This window comes from Oryx dammah, unplaced genomic scaffold (assembly GCF_014754425.2).
Source record: "Oryx dammah isolate SB20612 unplaced genomic scaffold, SCBI_Odam_1.1 HiC_scaffold_19, whole genome shotgun sequence".
NCBI lineage: Eukaryota > Metazoa > Chordata > Mammalia > Artiodactyla > Bovidae > Oryx > Oryx dammah.
The window spans coordinates 47,486,744-47,503,572 of NW_024070203.1; positions in this window are offsets into that span (position 1 = coordinate 47,486,744).

A 16,829-nucleotide genomic window follows, 5' to 3' on the forward strand; every position below is an offset into this window, starting at 1 on the left:
GTGAGAAAAGACAGGGTAGAAGAGAGTGCAGTCACTTCACAGAGAAAAAGGTGGACCTCTGTTCTCCTGAAACAGTGGGCTGTATCTTGTATCAGTTGCTCAGTCGTATCTGGCTCTTTGGAACCCCATGGACTGCAGCACGCCAAGCTTCCCTGTCCTTCACTATCTCCTGGAGTTTGCTCAGACTCATGTCCATTGAGTGGATGATGCACACCCACCTCTCTTTAAATTGACCCCAAATAGCAGTTGTATGTGGTCTACTTCCAATCCCAATGTTCTCAGCGAAAGAGGGCCAATGACCATAGGGTTTATTTCAGGGCATTCAGGTCTGATCATGGGCAGAAAGCTTTGTAGGTTCTTTAATATATGGACATGGGAAGGCAATGTTGACTTGGCAGTTACTTTTTAGAAGAGACAAGTTGTATTGTGGATATCTAGATCATCTTAAAAGGAGAGAAAGAATGGGCTTGCCAAAGGGGATGGCATCTGAGTTGAATTCTGAAGCATGAGAAAGAGTTAGCAGGCGAAGATTACAGGGGGACAGGTATTCAAACCATAGGACACAGTGTGTGCAAATACAAGGAAATGAGAGCCAAGATGTCCTGCTGAGAAAAGTAGTTCTGAAACAGAAAACTGTAAGCTAGTTCAGTAGAACTAGAGAGGATAGGGTGAGGGAGGTAGGAGATGATCCTGGAGAGATGGGCAGAGGCCAGATAAGGAGGGACCTTGTGTAAGTCCCTGAAGACTGTGCAATTTATTTCCTAGTGAAGGAGGAGCCAGTTGAAGATTTCAAACAGGAAAGTCACAAGGTTAGGTCTTACAGAAAGATAACTTTGGAAGTAGAGTGAGCCACACATCTAATTGGAGAAGCACTTGAGAAGACCTGAGAATGATGCTACACTTCCAGGTTTAGAGAGCCAAGAAAGTGCCTCACGTGTGAGTGAGAGGCACTGGCTGAGATCATCACAGCCTTCTTTGTAGCAGCAAAGAATCAGAAACAGTCAACTCATTTTTAAGAAACTGAATATTTCAAATGATGTAGAGTCCTTTGAATACATGTACTAACGTAACATACTAACATAATTAGATGGTATGAATCTGATTTTTCTATAGCAGCATAGACTGACCTTAAAATAATGTCACCCTCCCAAAAGTGAAAATTTTAGCATGTGATCATTTATCTAAATTTAAAAAACATAGAACCAAATAACATATGACATATGTGTGTAAGTAAAAATTTTTAATGAACTGGAAGGCTGTACACTGATTTTATGATAATGGCTGAGAAGGAGGGCAGAGAAGGAAATATGATTGAATAAAGGTGATGGATTAAAGAAGCTTTAGCTTTATCTGAAATGCAATAATTTATTTTTGTTTTTAAAGGATAATATAGGATTATTATTACTTATTTAATTTTCCTTTTTTTAATCTGATTTTTTTTTAATTTTTAATTTTTTAATTTTTTATTTTTTCCATTTTTACTTTATTTTACTTTACAATTCTGTATTGGTTTTGCCATACATTGACATGAATCCACCATGGGTGTACATGTAATTTTCATAAGGTATAATTAGGGGGAAAAATGAATCTGATAGTGAGTATCACACAGTGTTAATAGATATTAATTCTGAGTTGTAAGTTTGTTAAATTATACTTTACATTGTTCTATACTTGAAAAAACAATTCTCTCCTTTTAAGTAAAAAAAGAATATTGCGTGTGTGTATGTGTGTTTGAGCAGTGGCCTGAGAAGTGTGAGTGCCAATAGTATGATGACTATAAAGCCAAGGAATGTGAAAGTTCAAGAAGAACTGTCAACAGGGTCAAGACGAGAACTGAAAAGAGTTGAATTAATTTGTGATTTAGCAGGTCGATGGTGGCCTTGATGTGAATGATTTTAGCACAGTGATGTTGAATGGAAGTCTAGGGCAGTTGACAGAGTAAGTGGAAGACGGCAAATTCCATCTGTTTTCAGAACTTTGACCATAAAAATGAAGAAATAGATGGATTTGTACCTAGAGAGGGGTGTCGGTTTAAGGAAAATGGTTGTTATTTTAAAAAAACTTGATATTGCTCATCTGAGACAGGAAAAATATGAGAAGGAAGAAGTTGAAGGTACATCTAAGAGAGGAGATAACTGATGGGGCAGGAGAAAGAAGAAAGGAATAGAATCTACAGTGAGAAGGTGGAACCCTCCCCAGGGAGTGGAAGCTGATGGGTGTAAGCAGAAACTCAGGGCTCTGGGGAGAGAGGGTTGGAATGATTCTGAGGAAGTTCAGATCAATAGCTTCAATTTTTTTTTTAATTTTTTCAATTTTTTTTAATCAAAATGCAAATTATAGTTCTGCCTTTACTGAATATTGCCACTTATATAGACTAAATATTTTAAGATATATACTTTCATGTATAGGTAACTGTGCAACTATTTCTCTTATTATTAGAAATGATCAAAAGCAGTAAAAATATTATCCTTCAGGCAGTGAGATCAATTTTGGTTTCTGCAGGTATAATGAATATTAGAAAGAAAAACAAATTACCAAGTAATGTAGATAGAGATATGATTTTAAATGAAACATGCCCATAGAGCATGGAGGTTAGGTTTACTTTTCACTGATAGATCATGGAGGAAATTACATCAAAGTAATATGTTCTGCCCTGTCCTAAGCACATGAAATACTTCATAGAACTTGATCATGGCAAAACCCTTAAGGGATCTGTTGCCCTCCTCTTCCTTCCCTGCCCTGCTGAATTAATCTTATATTTCACCTAATTAACTAGGTTGATGGATATTTTAGCATTTTTTTCATGACACTTTCTTTTTAAATAATGCAAACATACTTGTAAATACTGTCTGTTGATTTTATTCATTCAAGAATACTATTGGGATTTCCCTGGTGGTACAATGGATAGAGAATCTGCCTGCCAATGCAGGGGACACGGATTTGATCCCTGGTCTGGGAAGATTCCTTATGCCTCTGAGCAACTAGGCCCATGCACACAAATACTGAGCTCACACACCTAGAGCCTGTGGTCTGCAACAAGAGAAGCCACTACAATGAGAAGCCTGAGCACTGCAGCTAGAGAGTAGTCCCTGCTCACTGCAACCGGAAGAAGCTTGTGTACAGCAATGAAGACCCAGCACAGCCAAATATAAAATATATAAATCGATAAGATCAATGCCATATTATAAATACAATGCTAATGAGCTCCTGATATCAGTATCTCATTATTGTAACAAATTAATTTTCATAGGATTCCATGATTGAAAGAAATGTTATATGGCTTTTGTTTATTTATTTCAGCTTCCATTCATTGGATTAGAATGAAAACCTGGAGGGATATCAGGACCCCAGTAAGAGAATGAGAAAAAAAAAAAAAAAAACAGCAATGTTTTCCTGTTTCTCTAGCTGAGGCAATCATGTGTGACCGATTGCTCACTGATGAATATGCTAAGAGCAGCAGTGAGGTTTTTTGTTTGTTTGTTTTTTGGTATTCATTCGGTGAGGAGTGACTGAGCATGTGTTTATCAAATAAATGCAAAGTTATATAGAAAGGGGTTACCTTCTTTGTCAACCGGGAGCTTGCAGTCAAATAAGATACAAAACCTCCCAGAAATCCAGTAAGATGCCCAATTACCCCATACCCAAGGTAAAGCACAACTGGTTTTGCAGTCATACAGCAACAGTTACTTGTTTGTGGACATATATGATGTATACTTGACAGAGAGTAACCCCACTGGGGAATCAGGAAGTCTTTCTAAAATTTCCTTATTCTCCCCTTCTTGGTTGGATTACAAGTAGGTACATGGCCACTGGTTTTACTCTATGTTGAGAGAGAAGGGAGTGTAAATTATGGTTATGTCAGAGCAAGGTGAGTGATAAAGCTTTGCTCATGGGGGGCTGATGTCTGCAGATAAGGGTGGTGTCAGACCCTCCCTGTCCTCTTCATACTCTGACTCATCAGCTGTGCTTATATCTGTTCATCGCAGCTTATTTGTGCTAAATCTCATTGGTTGTATCATATTACCGATATTTTGTGGTGCTGGAGAAGACCCTTGAGAGTCTCTTGGAGAGCAAGGTGATGAAACCAGTCAATCCTAAAGAAAATCAACCCTGAATATTCACTGGAAGGACTGATGCTGAAGCTGAAGCTCCCATACTTTGACCGCCTGATGCGAAGAGCTGACTCACTGGAAAAGACCCTGATGCTGGGAAAGACTGAAGGCAGGAGGAGAAGTGGGTGAGAGAGGATGAGATGGTTAGATAGCATCACTGACTCAATGGACATGAATTTGAGCAAACTCCTGGAGATAGTGGAGGACAGAGGGGTCTGACGTGCTGCAGTCCATGAGATGGCAAAGAGTGGGACACGACTGAGCGACTGCACAACAACATTACCAATTATACTTTTGACTTTCCCTCACAAAACCCTTGCACTCTTCAGAGAATTTCTTCTGGTTGATGTTACGTAGTTTTTCTTGTTTCATAGGTCTCTGAGTAAAAAGAACCATCATGAATTAACAGATGTCTTGATAATACATTATTGGAATCAGATGGAAGATTCTAAGAATTTGAGGATAAACTCAGCAGAGATACCACAGAGATTTTTTTTAAGCACAAGGGAAAAGGATAGAGTAGAGAATCTTAGGAGAACCACAGAGCTAGTCTCTTTGTCCTATCAATTTTTGCTAAGTTAGGCTATTATTTCAGTTATCTTTCTACTGAAGAGGTGTCTTATTAGTTAATTAGTGGATGATCAAAGCCTTTACAGAGCTTCAAGTTGTTTGGCGTGTTATTTTTGTCACTAACCTCATCTAATTTGTATATTCTTGGAAAGCATCCATGTGAAGAATGCCGCATGAACCGTCATGATAATGTTACAGTTGAATGTCAACACTGCTAGGAAATGACTATGCTTTCCATTCATTCTACTGACTGCCTAACAGCGGTTTCAGTTTCCAATTAAAGCTTGTGTGTTGATGTTCTTGAAAAGAAGGGGCAGAGGAGGTGGAACTTATGAGAGCAGCAAAATCCTCACTCGGGGGATGCTTAACACTAACCCAGGTTTTCTTCAGAGAACTAGACCCAAAAACTTAGGTGCAAAAAGGAGAAGTAAATCAGTCAGATTTTCAGTCAAGAAGTTGTGTTGTGAGGTGGTAACCCACAACTCTTTATTTACATCTAAAGAACTAAACTTTCAATACATTAATTTCAGCCAAGACCCTTCCTAAATTGTTCTTCTAGATGAATTGAACTGTTTTGAGCAGATCAATCGGTTTGGAGAAGCAGAAGTTGAATGCACCTTTTTGTTTGGAAAGAATTTTCATCCTATATTACTATACAGAAAAGGTATGGGTAAATTGCTTATTTGAATTTTTTTCTGATTTAGCATATTTGACACAAAAGTATTTTATCATTTTTACACATAATTAAAGTTAAAATGTTAATGAAAGGCTAATTAGTTAATGTAGAGGTGTACTTGAATTTCTAAGTCACTTCTTGGGAGGGAAGGAGTAAAGGTTGCAAAGCCAAGAGCTACTGTGCACAAAAGCACCATCTAGTGGCCAGCGTGAATAACTATGTGCACACAATTCTTAAGAATAAAAAAACAACAGAACCCACAAAAGCACCTGTTATAGGGACTGGCTTCCACGTGCTCACTTTTTAACCAGCCTCGGTGTTATTATCAGGCTTCCCTGGTGGCTCAGTTGGTAAAGAATCCACAGTGCAGGGGACCTGGGTTCGATCCCTGGATTGGGAAGATCTCTTGGAGAAGGGAATGGCTACCCACTCCAGTAATCTGGCCTGGAGAATCCCACGTCCATGGGGTCACAGAGTCGGACACGACTGAGTGACTTTCACTTTCAATGAAGAATATCTAGTCAGTAATTAGTTCCAAGACAGACCTTCATCTCCTTTCAGTAAATTCTTAGGTTTTAATACAGTTTCCCCCTTTTCAGTATTAACTTTCAAAATGACCTGACAATCACATTAACTTGCAAATGACTGAAAATTGCTCTAAACTGTTCTCCTCCCAGGATGTACTCAAATTTTGAAAGACAATATTCTACTAACAATAGAGGTATCTATTGGATGTTACCTAGATTATTGTGGTGATCATGTCATGATATATGGGCTTTCCCAGGTGGTGCCGTGGTAAAGAATCTACCAGCCAATGCAAGAGAAGCAAGACACGCAGGTTCAATCCCTGGGTGGAGAATATCCCATGGAGGAGGAAATGGCAACCCACTCCAATAGTCTTGCCTGGAAATTTCCTTGGAGAGAGGAGCCCAGCAAGCTACTGTCCATGGGGTGCCAAAGAGTCGGACGCAACTGAGCATGCACACACGCATGTCCTGATGTATACATATATCAAAATCATTATGTGGTACACTTAAAACTAATATGGCATTTATATCTCAGTTTTTTAAAAGAGCTTTTATGGGTTCGTAGGTCCGTAACTATTTTTGATAAAGGAAAACTCCATTAACTCTTTAAAATAACTGTCCAACTATCTGTTGCTGTTCGTTGTAGTCGCTAAGTTGTGTCTGACTCTTTTGAGACCCCATGGACTGTAGCCCCCCAGGCTTCTCTATCCATGGGGTTTCCTAGGCCAGAATAGTGGAGTAGGTTGCCATTTCTAATTCAGAGGATGTCCTTGACACAGGGATCAAACCCACATCTCCTGCACTGGCAGGTGGATTCTGTACCACTGAGCCACCTGGAAAGCCCTGACTATTAATAGCATAAAATTTCCCCTGATCTGATGGCATAGCCATTAGAAAACCACTTGGAAACATCATCCAGGCATTAAAATTTGTGGCTTTTAGTCCTTTTCTATTGCTTAGGAGGGCAACACACTTAAAGCAAAATGCTACAAAATTAGGTTGATAAATGTTGACATTATATGTCACCAAATTTTTTGTTGTTTCTTTATATCCAAAATAAATTTTACTACAACTTAAAAGATAGCAAATTCCTCTTATGAAGAAGAAACAGATTTCCTGAGAATATATCCAAAGTTTATTATAATTTTTTTTCAAACCTGGATTTTTCAGTTCCTGTCTGCTGTACAACCTGCCCATTTGGCATATTCCCACATGCTTCTCAGACTAAGGAAGTGTCATTTTTATCATTTTTATTTTAGCCACCTACTTGTTAAGAAAATAGTATACACAAACTAAATGTTAAACAACAGTGGAATGATTAATAAAATACAGCCCATCTCCATGATATAGTAACATACAGACAGCAAAAACAAATTGTTTAAGAATATTTATTGACACAGAAAAATGTTTCTAATTCAGTTTGATGAGATTTTCTTAATCTTCATAACTGTATTTTTTATTTGCTTTCAAGTTTAAAAAAATAAAATAATTTTTTGTGTGTCTCTGGGAATAATACTGTAATGACATCATTATTAATCATAGTTTTCTGTGGATGCTGAAATAGGGGATACATCTTAATTTCCTACTTACCCTCACCTATCTTTTTCAAATTTCAGCTACTACAAGATCACCTAACACAAAGTATTTTTTTTAACCACCCCTTATATTTGGGTTCACCCAGTGACTTGCTTTGTTCAACAGGATGTTAAGAAGCACCCATGAGCAAAGGCCTGAAAAGTGGTTTTGTTTGCCCTCTTGCACCTCTGCCTTGGAACTCTTTATACTTAGAATAAGGTACTGAGTCTCTCAGTTCTTATCAGCAGGCTGTGTGCATGCATGTCCGGTTCTTTGCGATCCCGTGGACTATAGCCTGCCAGGCTCCTCTGTCCATGGGATTCTCCAGGCAAGAATACTGGAGAGGGTTGCCATGCCCTCCTCCAGGGGATCCTCCTGACCCAGGGGTCAAACCCTCCTGTCTTATGTCTCTTGCATTGGCAGGCGCGTTCTTTACCACTAGAGCCACCTGGGAAGCCCCATCGGCAGGCTGAAGTTGTTAATTCCAGGAACACACAGCAGCACTTCCTCCGGCTTGGAATATGTAACTCACAGGAGTGCAGCTCACGCACACTGCCACTCATCTGCCCAGTCAGCCATTTGGTTTGACTCACAGGCTTGGACTTGACTTTCATTCCTACCGCTGCAGCCACTGATGATAATGTAACTAATAAAATACTCCTAGAGTGTCTACTCTATACCAGGTGTTTCCTTGCTTATTGTCACATAAATGTCACTACAGGACAAAGCCTTATTAGTCCATTTGCCAGATGAGGATTCTCTGGCTTGGATCATCTCTCCCAGCCAAGGTCAGAGTTTTAGTATTTCTTTCCTGACCTTGTGCTCCTTTGAGGCAAGCCAGGGGCCTTCATAGCCACACCCACCCAGGTAGCCATGCCCACCCTGCCAGAGAAGGTGCGGACAGGAAGTGATTTTCCAGAACCTGTTACAATGGTTCACAGCAATGATACAGAAATATTCTGTTGACAACAGCATGCAGACTATTTCTTTCTTTCTTTCCTTTTAATTATTTATTTGGCTGCACCAGATCTTAGTTGCACCATGTGGAATCTAGTTATCTAAACAGGAATCGAACCCAGGCCTCCTGCATTGGGAGTTTGGAGTCTTAGCCACTGAACCAGCAGGGAAGTCCCAGACTAATTCTTCAAAGTAAAATAAAATTGAATTTCCCTACTGGGTGGGCAAGAGGTCTCCCACTTTGGTGGCCTTTGGTTGCCTGCCTCAATTAACCTAGGACTCCTGTGATGGGCCCTTCCTTTCAGCTTTTACTCTGTACTGCCTCCCTTCTCCCCGGGAGCTCACCTTTGCGGTTGGCCCCCACTTCAGATGACAGTGGGAGAGGCTGTAGAACAGATGGACTGGTCGGTATGAACTTGCCATGTTGTAGGTCAAATGCAGGCATGTTTGCATGCTTTCTCCTCACACGTCACACTTACCAAACCAAGAAGAGTGTCCTGGAGGTTTCTGTTGCATGTACGTTTCATCGTAACTGAGTTTAAAGATTTAATATTTGAATAAACCCAATGAGAAACTTTTTATCACTGAGGTTTCTGTTTATAATATAAGCAAGTAGCTGTAGCTGATGTTTGTTTAGTACACTTGGATCATTTTTTGATAAAGTCAAGCAGAGCAGTGTCTGTTTGGCAGAGTTACCTATAAACTGTCATTTTGTTGTTGTTCAGATGCTCAGTCATGTCCGACTCTTTGTGACCCCATGGACTGCAGCACATCAGGCTTCCCTGTCCTTCACCATCTCCCGGAATTTGCTCAAACTCATGTCCATTGAGTCAGTGATGCCATCCTACCATCTCGTCCTCTGTTGTCTCCTTCCCCTCCTGTCATACAGCATGTTAAACTTGATTGCACACCACATTGAAACATCAATAAAAGAAGTAATATTAAGCACACTAAGATACTAAGTCTGAAAAAAAATTTGACTTGTTCATTTGAAAACAAAGTAGAGCCATTGCTCAAAAAGGGCTGAGTCTGTTTATTAATACTTTAGGAGTTCTGAGCAACAGAAAATAGAGTTTAGCCTTTCAGGGTAAAAAAAAACTTCTTCGAAGTAACTCATCCTCCTGAAATGTTGCTTAGCCTCTGATTCCGAGTGAGCCCCTATACCGCTCCTGTCTGATTCTAACTTGCAGCCTTTCAAAAGGCCCCTTTCCTTGCTGTTCAAATCACACATCCTAAAATCCTGCAGCTGTTCACTCAAGATTGCCGGCAAGATAACAGCTATAAAACTCCAATTGTAAGATGCAAATGTTTGCACATTTTCCCCATTTTAACCTAGCAAAAATATTCTGCCTCCTTCCCTGCTTCCCAGGAGCCGCTCGGTGAGGTTTTACGACTCTTCACAAGGAAAGGAGAAGACCCTGAAGACCAGTTATGCTCCAAGACCCTGTGTCTCCATTTCTCTAGAACCTGAGATTGGCCCGGGAGTGACTCAGCTTAGAAATGCTGTGTTTGTTTCAAAGGACAGCAGACACAGCAAGGGCCATCTTTGAAGTGAGGGGGTGCAGACCACCCTTTTGCTTCCTCCAGTGAACAAAAGCCCAGCCTTTCTAGTTCTAACGGTTTGGACTAATACAGTGTGAAAAACTAAATATAGAATACTTTTGTTAAAATCAGATTAGACTAATTCTATATGAAGTGCTTTAATGAAAAATGTTTAATGGTTGAAATACTATAACTCTGGCGTTAAAATGCAGGTGCAAGAAGGATATTCTACACTCCCCAGAGGGCAAACCAGTACATACTGTGAAATATCAATTAAAGTTTATAGTTGCCTGGGTTGGCTTAATGTCTTTTTCATGGGAAATTTTCATTCTCTTATGAAATAATCATTTGGAGTTAAAATATGTGCTGAATTAGGTGGGCATTCCAAGTTATTAAGAAATGGATTTATTTTACAAGCAAGCTGGAAGCATTCTTTGCTGTTTTTATGAGGTCATCGACATGACTTTTAAATGGGGCTCCAGGCCAACTCTGATTCTCACATCAGTTCATTAATTCACACAGCTGTCTCTGAAAACTACAGAATAATATATACTGCAGACAGAGGGCTAGAGAAGGGAGGTGGGGTGAGATTTCAAGGCAGTATTTCAGTCAGGAGATCCTGCTGACATCATAAACTATGAGAAGACAGCTTAAGCTGTTTGGGGAACAGCAGTAGCCCCCTTGATGGAAATATGGTTGGTCTAATTGATTCTTTTTCATTTCAGAATATACAGAGTGGGGATACCCAGTCGTTTTTATTCTGAGCAAAGTCAACATGAAAGGCAGGCACTGCAGGAATGCATTAGTGGGGGAAACCCAAGCAGTGACCTAAGGTGTGGGGATGGATTTGATTGTGTTAATGACGTCTGAGCAGTCGTGCTGACACATGAAGGGCACTAGCAGAGTTTACTGCACCATGATTTTGTTTTATAGGTGATTGTGAACCCACTGTGTCTACAAAGAGATTTTCCAAATGAGATGTGACAAGGATGATAGGATTGTCCTATGAGTGAGAGTCTAGGAGAACCAAATCCTCTGATGAAGGCCCCTCACCCTCTCTCTATACTTCCAGATTTATAGCAAACATAGGATATGAAATACCCTTTGGTGGGACTTCTGACAGGTTTTCCCACTTGGTCTGAAAGAGACATTGCTCAGAGCTACATGAAAACCTCTTTCTGCTCTGAACCCACGTTCAGAAGGGTTTGATACCAAACCAAATTTTGAGGCTCAACCTGGGCAAAACTAACGTTTATGAGAATATCCTGGTTTCTGAGGCCTCTGTCAGCCTTAATAGGATATTTTTTTGAAAGGCAATCTGCAGTTTCATATCCTTGAAATTCCAAATTTGTTGTGGTTGCCATGGAAAGGTGAGCTAAGTCTCTTAGAGAGTAATTTCACTTCTGCAAATAAACCCAGCCAAGTTTTTAATGTCTTTGGATGGGGGAAATTGTGTGAAATGTGACATTTTAAGTGTGCTCTTCAGTGGCTCTCCATTAAAACCTTGACACCTGGGCACATATGGATGGTGGAGGTTTGGGGGCCCTTATCTCCTCTGTGTACACAAGTGTCTTTCTGTACACGTGAGCTGAAGCTTTGCCTGAAAAACAGATGTGTCCTGAAAGAGTAAGAGACTGTTAATGCATGAGAAAGAGTGGGAACATTCAGAATTACTGAAGAGATCAGGGTTGGTCTCCATCTCCTCTGCGTTTCCCCTGTATACATGCTTTGTCATTCCCTTCCTTATGCTTGATTATTCTGTGGACAAATGCTGTGGACTTTTCTCTTGGCATACTGAAGACACATAAGAGCCTGACATGTTTATTGGGTGTTGTCTTAGTCCTTTCACAGCACACTACCATAGATTAGGTGGCTTATTAGGAGGCTGGAAGTCCAAAATGGTACCAACCAGTTCTGTCTGGTGTGAGTCCACTTTCTCATACAAGATCTTCTTGCTGTAACCTCACAAGACAGTAGAGGCAAGAGGACTCTTTCTGGGGTCTCTTTTATAAGGGCATGAATCACATTCATGAGGACCCTCCCCTTATGACTTAATCACCTCCAAAAGGCCCCATCTCCTAATACTCGCACATTGGGGATTAGGATTTCAACATATTAATTGAGGAGAGGGACAGAAGCAGTAGATTTCTCGCATCCCACCCCGGTTCCCCCAAATTCATGCCCTTCTTACATGTCAATTCAAAAGTCTAAGTCCAAAGAGGGAAAAAAAGTGAAAATGTTAGTCGCTCAGTTGTATCCAACTCTTTTGTGTCCCCATGGACTATAGCCCACCAGGATCCTCTGTTCATGGGATTCTCCAGGCAAGAATACTGGAGTAGGTAGCCATTCCCTTCTCCAGGGGATCTTCCCAACCCAGTGATAGAACCCAGGTCTCCTGCATTGCAGGCAGATTCTTTTTGGTCTGAGCCAAAGTCCCATCTAAATATCACCTGAATCAGACATGGGTGAGACTCAAGAATGACTCATCAGAAGGCAAATTCCTCTCCCGTGTGAACCTGTGAAATCAAACAAGTTATATGCTTCCAAAATGCAATGGTGTGACAGGCATACATAGACATTCCCACCTGCAAAGAGAAAAATAGGAAAAAAGAAAAGAAAAGATCCCCCACAAGTCCAGAATGTTAAGGCTCAAGAAGAATGTTTGACAGCTCTTCCCTCCCGTCCCTGGGACTGACTTTCCACCTTCCAGACACACTGGAAGGGGTCAGGCCCCCTTGGCTCTGTTGGGCATAGTCCACACCGCAGCTCTGCAGGACTGGAACTGTCTCTGCCAGTCTGGAGTTGGGAGGCAGCTCAGCCCACATGGTTCCACGAGGTCCTGCCGAAGGTCACCCTCTGCCTGGGTCTTGGGGGCTCAGAAGCTCCATCCTTGGAAATCTAGGTGGAAGGACCCATGTCCTCAAAGCTTTATGGCTGTCTTCACAGGGGCCCACCGCATGCATCAAGGGCTGCCCAGGAACATGGGGACATGCGGGAGGCAGAGACCGTGATGTGAGGCTGTGTGGCACAGTGGGCAGCAGTGGCTCCTTTGGAATCGCTCCACTTCACAGACCCTGGCACTCTGGCCTGTGATGAAAGGGCTGACCCTGATGCTCTCTGAAATGCTCTCAGGGTCATTCTCCCATTGTCTTGCTAGGTCTTGCCTTTTGTGTAGGTGACTGACTAGTGTTCTCATTGCCTTGATGCATAGCCCTGGACTTCTGGCCTGATCTCTCCTTTCTACTACCCTGAGTAAATTTGACCACATGTTTCATGTTCTCTCCCAAATAGGCTTTCTCATTTTTAATACACGAACAGACTGAGAATTTTTTCAAAATTTTAAATTCCCCTTCTCTTCCCATTAACAATTCCATCTCTTCTCTCACTTTACTGAAAGCAGTTAGCAGAAGCCAACCCACATGTTCAACACAGGGCCTAGAAATTTCCTCAGCCAAATATCCAATTTCATCACTCACAGGTTCCACCTTCTACAGACTACGAGAACACAAGCATAATCCAGCCATGTTCTTTGCCACTTTATAATGAGTTTGGCCTTTCCTCCATTGTCCAATAATGCATCCCTCATTTCCACCTGGACCCCATCACAGTGATCATCACTGTCCATATGCCTACCAAAAATTCGTTAAGATTACTTAGGTATTCTCTAAGATTCTCTATAGCCTTCTTCTTTTATTTCTGGGCTCTCAGTGTACATATACCTACCAGAAAATCTGTTCAGGACTGGGTTTGCTCTAAGAAAATTGGGGCTTTCTCTACAGCTCTCCTCTTTTCTCTCTCGAATTTTCACCAACTTTCCCTTAGTGGTCCATTCATGGCAGTGTAGGGTTTTTCCTGCATGCACCTCAAAATACCTCCAGCCTCTACTCATTACCTGGGTCTAATGCTGCTTCCACACTTGTAGGTGTTAGTTACAGGACCACCCCAACATCCCATTACCAATATTATGTCTTAGTCCATTCAGGCTGCTGTAACAAAATACCATGAACTGGGTGACTTATAAATAAATGTTATTTCTCATGGTTTTGGAGGCTGGAAAGTCCAAGACTCGAGCACCCAGCAGATGTGGTATCTGTGGTGTGCCCTCTTCCTGTTCTTAGAGGGCTGGCTTCTCACTGAGTCCTCACATGGTGAGAGGGGTGAGAGATCTCTCTGGGATCTCTTTTACAAGGGCACTAATCCCATTCATGAAGGCTCCACCCTCATGACCTGGTACCTCCCAAAGGTCCCAGCTACAAATACCACTGGGGATTAGGATTTCAACATATGACTGAGGGAACACAAATATCTATAGCTGGAACCCCAACAAGCAGGTGGCAATGCTCGAGCTTCACCTGAGAGACTCCAAGCTGGCAGCCAAGACTCCGCGCCCACTGCTCTGGCCTTGTCACACCCCCACAGCCTCCTCCACTGCTCTGATCCATAAACAGTGGGTCAGTTGAGAGCACTTCCTCCCCAAGAAAAGGTGGAGGACTCCTCATGGAAAACAGCTGAAAAGTCAAGATGGCAGCTCGACACTTTAAGGGGCTTGCGTTGAGAAACCTAGGTTTAATTAAATATGTTGAAATTTACCTTAAAATGTTTTGTGTTATAGTTCCACATGTAAAGGAAGAGTAAGTATAGCTAATAATGGATTTTCATTTCTTAAAAGAGAATGATTCTTAATTTTGCATGCCGGAGGTAGTAGATGGTTTAGGTAAATGACAGTTTCTCATGGGTGAAGAGAACACACACAGTAAGGCAAAATCAGACAGTTAAATAAGAAGGCGTAAACTTATAAATTAAAAAGAAGAGCAGGAATTAAGAAAAAATTCAGTATACCTAGGAACCTTAAATGTTAAGCAACCAACAATCAGAGAGTTTGTTGAAATCAGAAACCAATCTTGCTGGGTTTTTGAAGGTTAAGACCTCTGAAGTTAATAGTTGGCAGGTGTCACGGACTGATGTTGATGTCCGCACAAAATTCATGGGTTAAACCCTAACCCCCAATATGATGGTGTTTGGAAGTGTGGCCTTTGGAAGGTAATTATGCTCAGATGATGTTATGAGGGTATAAAAAATATAAAATTCAACCAAGTAAGTTTGAACACCTAGTTGGCTTCATTCAGCAATTCATGAATCAGACAGCATTGTTGTTTTTTAATCGCTAAGTTGGGTCCAGCTCTTTTTGACCCCATGGACTGTGGCCCGCCAGCCACCAGGCTCCTCTGTCCATGAGATTTCCCAGGCAAGAATACTGGAGTGGGTTGCCATTTCCTTCTCCAGGGGATTTTCCCAATTCAGGGATCAAACTCGCATCTCCTGCATTGGCAGGCAGATTCTTTCCCACTGAGCCCCCAGGGAAGTACATCTAGCCAACAGAAGAGTGCTGTGAGGGGTTGTGCAAAATGGAAAGTTTTCATAGAAAGAAGGGAGGGAGCTATCAGCAAAATGAAAGAAAGGATTCTTTTTAGACCAAGACTTCTTTGGGGGAGGAAGGAACAGGCAAAGGTTTTATCATGCAAGTACTCAAAAAGATATTTAAGATCTATCCTATTATCAAGAACACCCATGGCCAGAGAGTCTGAGGATCTTTACTGGGCAACTAATACCTTAACCATAAATCCGCAATGTCTGTAAGAATTAAGGAGAGGTTTCTGATCATATTCCTATTTGTATCTACTCCTATTCAGGGAATGGATTTGTTCACAGGAATCGCTGTGTTTAGTCATTTAAGCCAGGAGTCAGTTGTGGACTTTCTCCTAGGCCGAAATAGAGTCATCCTAAACTCTAGAGGTAATTCCCATCTACCCTTTCCCTTAGCAGTGGCCTGAGAGATAGAGACAGTTGTGTTATCTTTCTAGGTCAATGCCAGAGTAATGGAAAAAATAGAAAGGGTTCTTAGTTGAAGAACAAAACGTTGATATTGACTTTGCTGTAAACATTCAGCACTGATATGAGCTAGACTTCTGTTTGCCAGTTTGATCCGGAAGTCTCCAGTGTTTGTACAAGACCAGTTGTCATCTGGAGCCTTCGTCCTCTGTGAGATGTGTACCCAAGACTCAAATCTCTGAAGCTGGATAGCCCCCGGCATAGTGAGGGGGAGCTGGCACAGTCCCTTCCAAGGAGACTTAAGGGCAGTCTTTGTTCTAAGTGATTCCAAATCCAAAGGGTGGGAGACAATTGGGAATGTTAGTTGGAGAGTCGTGGCCAAATATTTGAGGAAACTAGAAGAATGCAGGATCCAGTCCAGTTTACTGATATAAAAAACCTCAAAGATAATAAGACTAGAATCTAGTTTCTACAAAGGTGAAAACAATTTTTCTCTTTACAATACTCCCCATTTTTTCCCCCTACATGGGAAAACTAATTTGTTCAACAATGAATATGAAAACAAGAATGCTCACTGAGAGTTTCTGAGTTCTGGAAGGATCAAGTAGGGAGAAAAAGTAAAGGTTTCATCATTGTTCACAAAGATATACCTTACCAAAATGTCGACAGCTTCAGAGAAAAGATTTCTTTACATATGGAAAATAATTTTAAGAACCAGCAACACAAAGTCAAAAAGATTATAAGCATCCTCATCAGTTCATTTAGTCCCATGCTACTCACTCTTGTTCTGCTTGAATTCAATTTATCCATTAGTTTTCTCAGAGTTGCCTAATGACCAAGGGTGGTGCAGGCACTGAGAATCCCAAGAAGTTGGTGAGGTTTTTGTTAAGACTCACATGGTTTGCCCAGTGAAAGGATTGCCTCAATCCATGAGGAACAGGTTCTCTAACAGTTTCTTTGCCATGGTAAGGGCATCAGCCTTGCAGCAAGGGAATGTGTTACTCCTCCAGAAAGCATACATACAATTCCAGGAGCATATTG